The sequence below is a fragment of the Capra hircus genome, chromosome 12 (genome assembly GCF_001704415.2).
Source record: "Capra hircus breed San Clemente chromosome 12, ASM170441v1, whole genome shotgun sequence".
NCBI lineage: Eukaryota > Metazoa > Chordata > Mammalia > Artiodactyla > Bovidae > Capra > Capra hircus.
The window spans coordinates 21,739,200-21,756,115 of record NC_030819.1 but is presented as its reverse complement, the minus strand read 5'-3'; positions in this window follow the sequence as shown (position 1 = coordinate 21,756,115).

The following is a 16,916-nucleotide window of genomic DNA, read 5'->3' as shown; positions in this document are numbered from 1 at the left end:
TGAGAAAGATCTGATCAGGTCCTTTGTTCATTTTTAAAGAAAATCAGGTTATTTGCCTTTTTGTTATTGAGTTGCAGAAGTTTCTAATATATTCTGGATATTAACCTCTTATCTGATATATAATTTATGTATATCTTCTCATACATTTTGTAGGTTGCTCTTTTATTCTATCAATTATTTTTTGAAAATCACACTATTGTCTCAATATGCACAGAAAAATCATTTGCAAAAATTCAGCGTACTTTCATGATAAAAACTGTAATCATTAAGGAAATACAAATCAAAACCACAATGAAATATCTATCACCTAATCACAAGGAGACACTGCTTTTCCGAATGGCTAATATCAAAAAGAACACAAATATCAAATGTTGGTGAAGATGTGGAGAAAAGAAAACCCTCCTACACTGTTGGTGGGAATATAAACTGGTACAGCTACTGTGGTAAACAGCATGGAGGTTTCTCAAAAAACGAATTTCTTGGATATGACAGCAAAAGCACAGATAGACAAGTGGTACAACGTCAAACTAAAAAGCTTTTGCACAGCACAGAAAACAGTCACTTCTCTCAGTTTCAAGTACTCCACTGTGAATTTTAGCTTTTCAACCTCAATATTTCAATACAGCTCAGTTTGCAAATTACATTTTATCTTTATAAGTGTGAAAACTAATTTCCACTGCCCTAGGCTATCAAAAGACTTCCATCTGTATTGGACTGGTCTCTTCATAATTATCACAGAAAAGGAGAGAACATTGAAATACCTGGATGGGACTCAAAAAAAAAAAAAAAAAAAGTTACAAGAAAAAACTTTAGTTTGAATAGTCCAGGGTGTTTTTTGTTTGTTTGTTTTTCAATTATTTTTAAATCTGTAGGCAAAAAGGTAACATCAGACTTCAGTATGATTCTTTCAAAAAGAGAACTACACAAAACACTCTGTTTGCTAACACTGCAAAATAGTTTTTAAATTTTCTGCCTAATTTGCTGTATATCCTTTAAGCTCCTGATGTTTTGCTCACAAATAAGTAAAATGTCAGTTGTTAATAGATGAAAACATATATTATTTGGACAAATATAATATTGCCTAAAAGGAAATAGTTGTAATGATATTTAGCCGTGAAATCATTTCTTGAGCAGACCTTCTTACTGGGTTCACTGAGATTCAGAAATACTATCAAAAATATATTTCTAAAGTAAAAGTAAAGAATTTTCATTAAGGTTTTTTTTTTTTTTTCTTATAGTAAGTTACATCAAGGGACTATAAGAGAATAGCCTCAAATCACTTAATGAAAGGAGTTTTTTGGTACATCAAGATAATTTGATCAAAGTAAAAAGCTTCTCATGTCACTATTGAATTATAAATCTCAGATTATCAAGAAAAGATAAATTCTCTATTCTTAAGTCATTCATGAAGTCCATATTCTTACATGAAAATCAAAGAACCTAACCAACACTTCAACCTAGAAGACAATTATTGTATCTTAACAGGGGAGTTGGGATCAAATTAAATATGGTAATTTAATGGTGTAAAATGAAAAATGATAAATGATTAAATAGTTCTTTGTCTCCCATTCTGGAAGGCAATAAAATACTCCTTTCTAATTTCTGGTGATTTAATTTTTTTTAATATAATGCAGATATAAATTTTACAAATCAATAAAGTAAAACTAAAAAACTGAGCCATATGGAACACAGATACTTAATTTTCTATTTTTCTATAACAGATGTAATGCATTCACCTCTTTAATAGGTGCTTTTGGATATTTTACCTTTTGATAGTGAAATTATTAATACTTACTCATGTTTCAAAATTTACTCAGCATCATAATGAAGGTGAATGCCTATAGCCTTATTTTTATGCATTTTTGGGAAAAGGCACTATTGTTATAAAGTGGTACAACTATCTACATACAAATCTTTGCTTCTTAAATATAAACAATTAGTCAAAAGTCTTTATAGAGTTCATTTATCTTTAAAAGTATGTTACATATACAAATGTGCTTAAAGTGCTTACTTCTTTGTTGGGGGCAGGGTAGGGAGAGAAATCTTGCTAGCTTCTTTTCCCCTCCAAAATACATTGATTTGTTTTTTATTGTAGAGCACACTTATGAGGTCAAAGTGCTACACACATAACTATAAATGATTTGGGGAAAAAAGAGCTTTAAAAATAATCTGTAACAACTGTTGTTACGTAGTTCCAAACTGAGGAATCCATATTGGTAAAGGAGATTGGGGTCCTAAGAAGGGGTTCTTGATAGTGGCTGCCCCAGATTTCTCCAGCCTCAGGCCTGAACCTCGGAAAACAAGGTCCTCTGCAGTGGTGGAAGCCTGGGGCTGGGAGAGCTTCTGCTTTTAGCCAGGCTCTTGGCCCCGGCTAGCACAGAGACAGTCCTAATGAAATCTAGATCAGCAAAACTTTATAGCTCTCGAGGATCAGGTGGGTGGAAACTGCCAAAGACTTCACTTTTTTTCTCATTATTATTTTTAAAAAGCCCCTTCCTCATCTCCCATATCACTGAGGCAGAAAAGGTGTTATCAAAGCCAATCTATTGACACTGGGTTGTGGCTAAGGAAAGCTCAAGGAGTAGGGGCAGCTAATGCTCAGTCGCTATTAGGGAATTTTTTAAAGGCAAGGTGAGGGGCAGAGTTGCAGGGTGCATGAACAGCTCATGGTCAATAATCTGATTTGTTGAGGATGAGACTGATATCATAGATGTTATCATAGATGTTATCATATCATAGGTATGCTCATGGTCATCATGCAGTCAGCTTCATCCATCTGCTGGGGGTTTTAGTATGCATAAAACAACTCAGGAATGTTCATCAGACACTGTTATCTATGTCCCTCAGGGAAGAAGTAACCATTCTGTGAGTCTATAACTGATCTATTGTTTAATTGTTACCAGTTCTCCTGATCCAACTGCCATATTTTGTAATTATGTATTCATATTCTTCCAGTCATTAACCCTGAGCCAGTCTTTTGTGATTTAGGGGAGGCCTGGGAGACTAACACTTTTCTATAAACAAGAGGCAGAGGAAATGGTGGTAGTGGTGGGGGTTGGGTAATGGTGAGGTTGGGGTGGGGGATAGGGGGATTTTCTGTCTCAGGAAAGTCTTGTAGGGTCTTGCTTGGTTATAGAGGCACCTACTCAGTCTGTAGGCCTGAGCTCTGGCCTGGATGCTTGCTGCAGGCAGACAAAGGGATAAGGGCCTTCCCAGGAGATGACATGGGAGAAGACCCAAACAGACCAATGTAGGAGAAAAAAATGAAAAACAAAACAAAAAACCCAGGAGACAATAGGAAAAAATAAAAACTCAAAACAATTTCCATAGTTTAGGAAGAAACGTGCCCGTTTGACTCCAAATGAGTAAAAGTGTAGTTGTCCCTGTTTTCCCATTAAACTAAGTAAAAGACATAACCATGTTTGAAGTTCTCTCCTTACTAAAATTCTTGTTCTGCAGTACCTAACGGAGAAGGCAATGGCACCCCACTCTAGTACTCTTGTCTGGAAAATCCCATGGATGGAGAAGCCTGGTAGGCTGAAGTCCATGGGGTCGCTAAGAGTCAGACACGACTGAACGACTTCACTTTCACTTTTCACTTTTATGCATTGGAGAAGGAAATGGCAACCCACTCCAGCTTCTTGCCTGGAGAATCCCAGGGATGGGGGAGCCTGGTGGGCTGCCATTTATAGGGTCTCACAGAGTTGGACACGACTGAAGCAACTCAGCAGCAGCAGCAGTACCTAAAGTAGCTGTTAGTCTGCAGGTGAGACATCTCCCACCACTCCCAGTCACCCACAAGCCACAAATTCATTGAGGACCCAGGACTCCCTCAGTAGTGAAAAGATTTCCACCCTCTGGCATAGCACTGATTGCTGTGGTTAAACTCTATTCAGCCAGTGGTTTGGGCCTCTGGTGGAATTTTTAAAAGCACATGAAAATGAACTACTGACTTGTGAGTGTTTTGAAATTTCTAATTTTTTCTGTTTATATGCTTCAGAGAAATTGATAAAGCCTTGATTTTAAGAGTTATTAAGATGATGCTAGAAATGACGTTAAAAATAAAAACATTTCCAATGTTTTTGCTGTTTGACTATCCAGTCCTTTCCCCCAAAGTTTCCTAAAATTTTCCTGAGGTATAGCAAAAAGCATGAATAATGGGAAGCTTTTTTCAAACACCTATTCCTGAACTTTCAGGACTTTTCCTATTTTTACTCTCATGCATTTTTCAGAAGAGATCACAAAATCCAATGTGAAATATTATCCTTTATTCATTTTTCATTTTTAAATAAGAAAATTATTTCCTGCACATTATATTTTACCACCTTTCCTATGAACACCCATAGCAATGTCATAAAAACTATACTATGATGCTGCTGCTGCTGCTGCTGCTAAGTCGCTTCAGTCGTGTCCGACTGTGCAACCCCATAGATGGCAGCCCACCAGGCTCCGTTGTCCCTGGGATTCTCCAGGCAAGAGCACTGGAGTGGGTTGCCATTTCCTTCTCCAATGTATGAAAGTGAAAGGTAAAAGTGAAGTCGCTCAGTTGTGTCTGACTCTCAGTGATCCCATGGACTGCAGCCTACCAGGCTCCTCCATCTGTGGGATTTTCCAAGCAAGAGTACTGGAGTGGGGTGCCATTGCCTTCTCTGTTACTATGATACAGGTCATTAAAAAAAAAAAAACTGTAGATTTTATTTTTCAGAAAAGTTTTAGGTTTCTAGAAAAAAATGAGCAGAAACTACAGAGAGTTTCCATATAATCAATCTCCTACTTCCTCTCCTCCACAGTTTCCTCTGTTATTAACTTCTTGCATTAATACAGCAAGCATATTAAAATTGATGACACAATATTGATGCTTGTTATTAACTAAAGTCCACAGTTTACATTAGAGTTAACACTTTGTCTTGTATTCTCTGGATTTTGACAGAAGCATAAAGTTATACATTCACCATTACAGAGACTACAGAATAGTCTCATTGCCCTGAAGGTGCCCTATCTTCCACCTGCTCACCCCTTCTATTTTCCCTCCCAAATCCTGGGAAACACAGATTTTTTAAAATTGTATCCAAAGTTGTGCCTTGGGGCTTCCCAGGTGGCACAGTGGCAAAGAATCTGCCTACCAATGCAGGAGACACAAGAGACGTGGGTTTGATCCCTGCGTTGGGAAGATGCCCTAGAGGAGAAAATGGCAACCCACTTCAGTATTCTTGCCCGGAAAAACTCATGGACAGAGGAGCCTGGTGGGCTACAGTCCACAGGGTCACAAAAAGCTAAACACAACTGAACATAGTACAGCAGCATGGTTATGCCTTATCCAGAATGTCATGTAGTTGTAATTAAACATTACATAATAATTTTATACTTGCTTCTATCATACATCTATATGTATGTAATGTTCTTCCATGTCTTCTTCTGACTTGGTAGCTTATTTCTTCTCATTGATGAATAACATTCCAAAGTTTGAGTGTATCATGGCTTGTTTATCCATTTGCCTATTGGTTGCTTACTGTTTTAGAAAGTGTAAACAAAGCTGTTTTAAACATTAATATGAAAGCGATGTGTGAACATTTGTTTATAACTCATTTTTTTCAAGATTTCTAGAATCATTTAAGAGTGTGATTCCTGGATCATAAGGTAAGGCTAAGTTCAGGTTGGAAGAAACTCCCAGACTATCTTGCAAAACGACTGTTGGATTTCCACCATCAATGAGAGTTCCTAATGTTTCATTTCCTTGCGATGATTTGCTGTTCCATGTGCTTTTGGATTTTAGTAATTCTAATAAATAGGTGCATAGTGGCATTTCATTGCTTTAATTTGTAACTTATTCATTATAAATGATGGCAAACATCTTTTCATATACTTACTCACCATCTCTAAATATTCTTTGGTGAGATGTTTATTCACATATGTCGCCTGCTTTTAACTAGATTGTTTGTTACTTTCTTCTTAAGTCTAAGAGTTCTTGGCATATTTTGAATGCAAGCCCTCTATCAGATCAATGTTTTTGCAGATATGTTGTCCCAATTTGTAGCTTACCTTTCAAATATCTTTAACAATATTTTGCCTAGAGTATTTTAATCAAGTCCAGCTTATCAGTTTTGCCTTTCATGGATCATACTATATAGTCCATAGAATTCTGCAGGCCAGAATACTGGAGTGGGTAGCCTTTCCCTTCTCCAGTGGATGTTCCCAACCAAGGGATCCAACACAGGTCTCCCCCATTGCAGGCAGATTCTTTACCAGCTGAGTCACAATGGCATTATATCTAAAGCATCATTGCAAACCCAGTTTACATAGATTATCTCCTATTTAACTTCTAAAAGTTTTATTGTACATTTAAATCTATGATTCATTTAGAGCTACTTTTATGAAAGTTAATAATATATTTTTACTATAATTTATTCCAGTTTTTCCTGCTATGATATAATCTGTAAGAGAACAGGGTCTATTACCTACTTTAAATTATATCTCTACTACCAAGATCTATGTTTGGGAGTAATAATGTTTTTGAATGAATGAGAGAAATGATAGCAGGTATATGAGGTAACTCTGTGCTAAACTGCTTATTCTTAATTATTCAATTTTTATAATTTTTTTGAAGTGACTTGGCAAATAGCTCAGTATTTCACATTTATATTGGCATAAGAAAGATAACCTAAAGGAAAATATTTAAAATAAATAATTTGGCCTAAAATATTTCAGTGTTTTCTTTCTTTTTAATGCTTCTCCTCTGAAAATAGGGGCAGGAAGAGCAGGGGAAGTACAGTGAACTGCAAACAGTAACAATCTAAATGGGCTTCCCTGGTGGCTCAGATGAATCTGGCTGCAATGCAGGGGACCTGGGTTTGATCCCTGGGTTGGGAAAATCCCCTGGAGAAGGGAACAGCTATCCACTCTAGTCCTCTGGCCTGGAGAATTCCATGGACAGGCAGAATAGATACTTACAATAATGTCTATAATGTGGAAAACCTCCATTAGCTATAATCTCAAATATTTATAATAGTATTTTAAATAAAAATAAATTTTCTGACTGACGGATAACAAAATTATCTGGATATTTTAAATATATATTGCTTATATTTTAAAGATAAAATGGAGTTTTATGTGAAATATTATACATAAATTATGCTCAGACAAGCTCAATCTTTCCAAGCTACCCAAGTATTCTCACCTTTGGACATGACAAACTAAGTTGCACATTTAAAGGATTATTGTTGTTGCTGTTTAGTCGCCAAGTGGTGTCTGCCACTTTGTGACCCCATAGACTGTAGCCCACTATGCTCCTCTGTCCAAGAGATTTCCTGGGCAAGAATACTGAGGTGGGTTGCCATTTTCTTCTCCAGGGGATCTCCCTGATCCACGGATCGAGCCCATGTCTCCCACACTGGCAGGCAGATTCTTTACCACTGAGACACCAGGGAAGCCCTTTAAAGGATTAGCAATTGCATATATCCAAAATTGTTTATATCAACATGTCTGCTCAATATTTTAATACACACATATAAAATTTGAGCTATTCAAATAGAAATGCCTTACATTTCAATAATATCATAAAATTGGGTCCAGAAATCACTTCTAGGATGTTCTGAGTAATGGAAACAGGTCCTTCATAATTTAAAATGCAGCTGAATGAGACAGCAGAGACTACTTAGATGGATAATTCTACAGTATATGGTAGCTAAGGGATTGTGGATCAATCTTGAATGGAATTGACTTGTATTAGAATCTGGATGGAGTAAGATATAGGAGAACAGCACTTCTGATATCTACAGGTAACTGCTAATGCAATGAAAATAAAAAATAAGCATAGCTGAAATGTAAGCTACCCTAAAAAGACATATTCAAACACTGATTCACAATTTCACTATTAAATAATTTGTATATTAAATATATGGTTAGGAGAAAAAATGTTTGTTCAGACTTACATTTATTTTAAATTGTAACACTCAATAGGTTCATGCTCAATCTAAAGTAATATTATATTTTACAGTAGAAAAAAGGCAAAGGTATGTTTTAAAGAGAAGAGATTTTTCTTCTGAATCTATTTTATGCAATTGAACTTTTCAATATAAATAAATGCAGTAACATAAATCAACATGTTTAAGGCAGAATTTTTATTCTTTTTTTGTTTTGAATAAAGGTTTGAGATGTTCATAATTATTTTTTATTTGGAATCAGGGTATAGGATTTAACATGTATGGGTATATACTTGTGCTTGTATATGTGTTTGATAAGCTATAGCCTTTCAATTGAGGAAAATAAATATGAGCAAAATTTTGTTGAAACAAGTACTATCCAGATAATAATGTCAATTTAATTGTTAAGCTTTCATTACTTTGCTGATATAGTGAGTTAAATTCATTGATATATTCAAGCAAAAACTAAACTACTATTTATTTAACATTATAAAGGAAATATCTATATTGCTTGGGAGGCTAGAGTACAGAATCACTTAGATTATTAGAATTAATATTTTATAAGTTATTAGTTGTTCCTTTTTTATAGATATGTTTCCTACATGAAAATCAGTTTTGGTGAATGTATTAAGATGTATTTTTAAGTAAATACATCATATCAATAATATTGAAAATTTATCTTTGACAGGGTAATTCCACTTTGAGTGTTATTATCTTTTATAGGTATGAAAGGATATTCATTTTACAGTTTGTGAAAACTAAGTATAATTATTATTGAGAATAAAATAATTAAATATATTTTGGCACTTCTGTGTTTTTGAATAAGTTTTACCCTTTAATATGAAGTAGACCTATAATTACTGACCTGGAGAGAAGTAATATTACCACGTTAAACTAAAAAGGATAACATAAGAAATATGTGTAGCATGACTCTTTTACAAAAAGAAAAGTTTCCATAAAAACAGTCATATATATATATATATGTAAATATATCAAAAAATAATAGTTAAAGTAAATCCTTAGGAACCAAATTCATGTCAAGTTTTAATTCTGAGCATTAAATGGGTATTTTATAAATATTTGTTTTGTTTAAATTTCTCTATTTCTGTCAATTATCAAAAGACAAAAGCTTTCAAAGAATAACAGATTTTTAGAAATAATAGGGATCATAAGTAAATGTAGCTCAAGAATCATCTATATTTTACCATAACAATTACAACAATCAGATAATCATGGCTTTGAGAAACTGAATTCCTTACCAAAGTAGCTGTAAAATATGGCCCAAGTCTTCCAGATATTTGAACCAGTTTTTCCCAGATATCTCTTCTGTCTTGTTGTACATGTATTCCTCTTTCAAATATGAACAATTCAACTATCTAAGGAGAGCAGGAATTCTCAGGGTCTTTCCAACTTGTCCATGTACCGCTGACACCCTTTCTAACTGCACTCAATACACATATTCTTCCTACTCTTCTTCAGCTAGAACATCTACAGTCTGCATTTATTTCTTTTCAAATGTGGTTTGAGTGCCAAGTCTGTACTGGTTATCCCCTTGCCAGCTTTCAAGTTTTCGTTAATGTATCTCAGTAAAAACCCAGAACCAGTCTCCCAGATATTGTCTGTCTAGATCACCTTGAAGTATCATGATGACTGCTCTCCAGACTGCAGCTAAGGCAACCATCACCATGGGGAAGGTACCCATACAATTTCTGATTTACTATTCTTTTACATTAACCAGCAATTCTATTTGCAGCAAGGAAATGGCAATCCACTCCAGTATTCTTGTCTGGAGAATTCCATGGACAAAAGAGCCTGGTGGGTGTCCGTGGGGTCACAAAGAGTAGGACACGACTGAGCATGCCTGCACATGCCTCTGCTGTCCTAAATTGTGAAAGTTGTATTACTTGCTCAGTCATGTCCCAATCTTAGCAACCCCATAAACTGTAGCCCACCACATTCCTATGTCCATGGAATCCTCCATGGCAAGAATATTAGAGTGGGTAGCCATTCCCTTTGGAGGATCTTCCCCATCCAGGAATCGAACCTGGGTCTCCTGCATTGCAGGCAGATTCTTTACTGCCTTAGCCAACCTACATTGTGAGGCTCAGTTCAAATGTTTGATTTTAATTTGGGGCTTTATAAATTTTCCTATCAAAAATGGACTTGGTAAGTGTGGTCTTGGTCAGCCCTTACAAAGTATATTTTGTACTATCACATCTTTGTTTCCAAAGGAAATTTTATAGTCAATTTATTGTATTTCATATTTAATCAAGTAATTTATAAAAATACCGAAAATACAAGTCCTAAAATACAACTCGGATTGAAATCTTCCTTTACATTAATGGTGGTTGCTTGTTAATACTCCAAATGAATTCAAATTAGCTATAATTAATTTATATTTTGAAAAGGCTCTCCTGTTTGTGAGAAACAAATAAATAATATATTGTGATTTTATTAAAAAGATATATGTGACCAAGTGGTAAAGAATGGGCCTGCAGAGGCAGGAGTGGCAAGAGACGTGGCTTTGATCCCTGGGTCAGGAAGACTCCCCCCTTCCCCTAAAGAAGGAAATGGCAACCCGCTCAAGTATTCTTACCTGGAAAAATCCCATGGACTGAGGAGCCTGGTGGGCTACAGCCCATGGGGTTGCAAAGAGTTGGACATGACTGAGCACTTGTCAGCAGCATGTGAAATGGAATAGGGACTGAACTGTGGTAGCCATGAGCAGCTTATAAGTGTTGAGCCCTTCAAATGTGACTGTTCTTTACTGAGATATGTCACATTTGTTTTGGGGGAGAAAACCAGAATGCAAAATATCTCAATTAATATATATTATGTTGATTATAAATTGATATGACAATGTTTGTGATAAATAGGTTAAATAGTATAATTATTTCCATTTACTTTAATTAATGGCATTGCTAGAAACTCTAAAAACTACATATTTATCTTGCATTTTATTTCTAGTTTAAAGCTCCTTTGCTGCTGCTGCTGCTAAGTCGCTTCAGTTGTGTCCGACTCTGTGAGACCCCATAGACGGCAGCCCACCGGGGTCCCCCATCCCTGAGATTCTCCAGGCAAGAATACTGGAGTGGGTTGCCATTTCCTTCTCCAATGCATGAAAGTGAAAATTGAAAGTGAAGTCGCTCAGTCGTGTCCAACTTCATGACCCCATGGACTGCAGCCTACCAGGCTCCTCCGTCCATGGGATTTTCCAGGCAAGAGTACTGGAGTGGGGTGCCATTGCCTTCTCCATAAAGCTCCTTTAGGGGATATCATTTTCAAAGTCCATAGATAGTATACATAAGTCATAGGCCCTTAAAGATTTAAGGCAGTTCTAGACCAATAAGTAACACAGCAGTTAGTAAATCTTCTACTAATGTTCCACTATTGCACTCTGCCTTTCTTTTTGTCATGTTGTTATACACTATCTCCTATTTCTTCAGAATTTTCCTTTCCCTTCTTATTTCTGCATTCACATGGCATTCTTCCCATTTTATTTTTATGTATAAGAAAAATCATAATCTTCCTACTTTAACATCTGACTTCACTGCAAGTTTTGTAATACTTAATTTTTTTGTTTATTTGTTTCCAAGAAAAGAAACTTGAAACTGATTGATACAGTCACACATTCATCAGAAGTTCCTGGCCACCAGATACATTAAAGTTTTATAAAATCATGGTATCCTTGTTTGACTTAACTATAGCTAATAATATTGCTCTTTTCATATTTTTACACAAACCTTGGGAAATTTAGATAAGCTACATTTATATATACTGCATTACTCCAATAAGACATGAATACGAATGTGAAATATTAACATATATATACTATTATTATACACTATTACACAATATAATATTATATTATATAATATACACTATTATCTGTGCAACAAAGTAATGAAATCAAATCAAAACTCTGTTGCTTAAACGTACATTATATCCTGGTTTCTGCAAATTAGGAATATAGGTGTGACTTAATTTAGTACATCCGAATCAGAGTACCTCATAATATTGTAGTTAAGGGTCAGTCAGAGATAGAGTAGCATCTGAAGGTTTAGCTGCAGGAGTTAACTGAATTCAATTTGAAGATCATTTACATCATTATTAAATGCTGTTTAGAATGTTGGACTGAGGGCCTCAGTTCATCACTATTGGCCAGAGGGCTCTCTATTTCCTGTGACACAAGAATTTTGATAAGCCAGCCCACAACTTCTGAGCTATCTTATCTAAAAGGAGAGGAGCAAGATCTCAAGATAAATCATCCTTTTGTCATCTAATACTGGAAGAAATGTCTCACTTGTCTTCTGTTGTTGTTTATTTGTGTGTGTGATCAGTCATAAGGAATTTAATTTAGGTCACACCTGAATGGTCTAGTGGTTTTTCCTATTTTCTTCAATTTAAGTCTGAATTTGGCAATAAGGAGTTCATGATCTAAGCTACAGTCAGCTCCCAGTCTTGCTTTTGCTGACTGTATAGAGCTTCTCCTCTTTGGCTGCAAATAATATAATTAGTCTGATTTCTGTATTGACCATCTGGCAATGTCTATGTTTAGAGTCTTCTCTTGTGTTGTTGGAAGAGGGTATTCGCTATGAGCAGTGCATTTTCTTGGCAAAACTCCTTTGCCTTGCTTCATTCTGTATTCCAAAGCCAAATTTGCCTGTTACTCTAGATATTTCTTAACTTCCTACTTTTGCATTCCAGTCCCCTATAATGAAAAGGACATCTTTTTTGGGTGTTAGTTCTAGAAGGTCTTGTAGGTCTTCATAAGTAAGTAAGTAAGTGAAGTCGCTCAGTCGTGTCCGACTCTTTGCGATCTCGTGGACTGTAGCCTACCAGGCATCTCCGTCCATGGGATTCTCCAGTCAAGAATACTAGAGTGGGTTACCATTTCCTTCTCCAGGGTATTTTCCCAACCCAGGGATTGAACCCGGATCTCCTGCATTGGAGGCAGACACTTTAACCTCTGAGCCACCAGGGATCAATTTTTGCTTCTTCAGCATTACTGCTCGGGACACAGACTAGGATTATTGTGATATTGAAAGATTTGCCTTGGAAATGAACAGATGTTCCCTTACAACTGAGCACACACACACACACACACAAATAAACAACAAAACCCAAAGAACAATGGATGGAAGTTTGTGACATTGTACAGGAGGCAGGGATCAAGACCATCCTCAAGAAAAAGAAATGGAAAAAGGAAAATGGTTGTCTGCCAGGAGCCAGTGTGAGGAATCCCGCCCGTGACAAGGTCATGAGGAAGGAAGCTGACATACGCAAGGCGTGCTCAGACTTCAGGGACCCCTCTGGAAATTCCTAAGCATGTACCCCAACAAAAATCTGCCGGCTTTTGTGCTCTGCTTTTCCACTCTTCTGACATTTTCTGGAAAAAGTCAATTCAGGGCTTTAGTCTTCTGCATTTGAAAGAGTGTTTCAATCCAAAAACCCTCCGATGGCTTTCTAGCCTGCCTGCAGGACTCGTACAGCTGCGCGTGTGATTGTTTGAGGCCTCCTGACCGCAGGAGGCACAGGAAGCTTAAAACATCCTAGGAATGTAGGAACTTCCGAGGAGTCAAAATCTTTAGCATAGGACTGATTAAAAGTTTCATTTTTTGGGTCAATGCTTGCTGCCAAATTTTCATATCCTTTATTTTTAGATATAGTTGGTATATAGAAAAACAAGTAGTAGACCTGGTATTAGCAACATTAGATCTTTGAGTTAAGTACCTTCTTTGTTATATCCCACTGCACCTTTGTTCTATAGAGATGTAACTTTAATGCTTTAAGGAGATGCAGATTAAAGAAAAACACTTCAGGGGAAACAAAATTAACATTCATTAAGGAAGAGAGCCAAAAAGTGTTAACAAGCCTCTTGGCCAGAAGATAATGTAAATCACCTGAGACCTTTTGTATACAAAATGATATACGGAAAGAATCTGGGTTGCGAATGCTACATAATTTTGTATTACCCATTGATCTCCGTGTTTTATCAAAAGTATAAAAGGCCTTCTGAACAATAAAGGAGGGGGCCAGGGGCCGGGGGCCAGTTTCTCGGGCCAGCTTCTCGAACTAGTCTCTCGGCCTGGTTTCTTGGGACTCTGGCTCCCCCCGTGTCTTTCTCTCTCTCTTCTTCTCTCCCTTTCCTTCTCTCTGCTCTTTACTTTAACTTCAGGCTGAATCTCCACCTGGGGCGCGGAGGCTCGCCAGGTCTACTTACTTGCCCTGGCTGTTAAGACCCGCACGAAAGGGAGCTTAAGGCGAGGCACCCTTAGATATTCAAGCGGGCGCCGGTGGCCCAACGTAGATGGTGCAAATTCCTTGTCTGGAATTTTATTGGCCTTCCGCGTAAACCAAGCTATTCAGCCCTCTTCCTCCACTTAATCTTCTTACTACACTATAGTTTCTTAATCTAATCTTACATTAATAAACAAACAAGTCTTTCCACGCCAACGCCGTCCACCCTTCGAATTCCCTGGATCCACCGGGGCTGGACCCCGGCAGTTGTCTTAGGAGGCCTTACAAGAAGAGAAGAGAAAAGGTGAAGAGAAGCAAAAGGCAAAGGAGAAAAGGAAAGATATACCCATTTGAATGCAGAGTTCCAAAGAAGAGCAAGGAGAGGTAAGAAAGCCTTTCTCAGTGATCAATGCAAAGAAATAGAGGAAAACAATAGAATGGGAAAGACTTTTTCAAGAAAATTAAAGATACCAAAGGAACATTTCATGCAAAGATGGGCTCGATAAAGGACAGAAAGCATATGGACCTATCAGAAGCAGAAGATATTAAGAAGAGGTGGCAAGAATACACAGAAGAAGTATACAAAAAAGATCTTTATGACCCAGATAATCACGATGGTATGACCACTCACCTAGAGAAAGACATCCTGGAATGCAAAGTCAAGTGGGCCTTAGGAAGCATCACTACAAACAAAGCTATTGGGGGTGATGGAATTCCAGTTGAGCTATTTCAAATGCTAAAAGATGTTGCTGTGAAAGTGCTGCACTCAGTATGGCAGCAGATTTGGAAAATTCAGCAGTGGCCACAGGACTGGAAAAGGTCAGCTTTCATTCCAATCCCAAAGAAAGGCAATGCCAAAGAATGCTCAAACTACCACACAACTGCACTCATCTCACATGCTAGCAAAGTAATGCTCAAAATTCTCCAAGCCAGGTTTCAATAAAACATGAATCATAAAATTCCAGATGTTCAAGCCGGATTTAGAAAAGGCAGAGGAACCAGAGATCAAATTGCCAACATCTGTTGGATCACTGAAAAAGCAAGGGATCTCCAGAAAGGCATAAATTTCTGCATTATTGACTAACCCAATGTAAGACGAGTGCAGAAAAAAAGAGAGCGAGCCAGGCAGTCAGGCAAGAAAAGGAAATTTATTAGAGGGAAAAGAGAGGGTGACTGGCTCTTAAGGAGAACCAGCATTCTCCCTTTCTGATGGAGTACTTCTTACACCCCAGGAATGAAAAGTTCCCTGAGGGAATGGTCATATAGCTGGAGGTCTGGAATCTGGTGGTCTCACAGCTTTGACAAGATAAACGCCACTGAGATAACAGGAAGCCATTTGGGCAATTTAGTCAGTCTCACAGATCACTGTGTTTATTCTTTTTTTGTGAGATCTACGTAAGGAGCCATCTTATCAATGAGACCCCATGTGGGCCCTATCAGCCAAAGGCTTTGACTGTATGGATCACAACAAACTGTAGAAAATTCTTAAAGAGATGGGGATACCAGATCACTTGACCTGCCTCTTGAGAAATATGTATGCAGGTTAGGAAGCAACAGTTAAAACCGGATATGGAACAGACTGGTTCCAAATAGGAAAAGGAGTACATCAAGGCTGTATATTGTCACTCTGCTTATTTAACTTATATGTAGAATACATCATAAGAAATGCTGGGCTGAATGAAACACAGGATAGAATCAAGATTGCTGGGAGAAATACGAAAACCTCAGATATGCAGATGACACCACCCTGATGGCAGAAAGCAAGGAAGAACTAAAGAGCCTCTTGATGTTAAGTGAAAGAGGAGAGTGAAAAAGTTGGCTTAAAACTCCACATTCAGAAAACTAAGATCATGGCATCTGGCCCCATCACTTCATGGGAAATAGAGGGGAAACAGTGAAAATGGTGAGAGACTATTTTTTTTGGTTTCAAAATCACTGCAGATGGTGATTGCAGCCATCAAATTAAAAGACGCTTACTCCTTGGAAGAAAAGCTATGACCAAACTAGACAGCATATTAAAAAGCAGAGACATTACTTTGCCAACAAACGTCCGCCTAGTCAAAGCTATGATTTTTCCAGTAGTCATGTATGGATGTGAGAGTTGGACTATAAAGAAAGCTGAGCAATGAAGAACTGATGCTTTTGAACAGTGGTGTTTTGAGAAGACTCTTGAGAGTCGCTTGGACTGCAAGGAGATACAACCAGTTCATTCTAAAGGAGATCAATCCTGAATATTGATTGGAAGGACTGATGCTGAAGCTGAAACTCCAATACTTTGGCCGCCTGATGCGAAGAACTGACTCATTTGAAAAGACCCTGATTCTGGGAAAGTTTGATGGTGGGAGGAGAAGGTGACGACAGAGGATGAGATGGTTGGATGGCATCACCTACTCAATGGACATGAGTTTGAATAAACTCCAGGAGTTGGTGGTGGACAGGGAGGTCTGGCGTGCTGCAGTCCATGGTGTCTCAAATAGTTGGACACAACTGAGCAATTGAACTGAACTGAAATGTGCTCAGTTGTGTCCAACTGCGACACCATGGAGTGTAGGCTGCCAGGCTCTTCTATCCATGGAGTTTTCCAGGCAAGATAACTGGAGGGTATTGCCACTCCCTACTCCAGGGAACTTTCCTTGCTTTTGTTGTAGTCTAAATCAAGTCAGACACGACTGAGCGACTGAACTGAACTGAACTGAACTGAAATCAGAGGAAACTCACATTTCTTGCTTGATTATGTCAATGTCTCTACTTAAAATA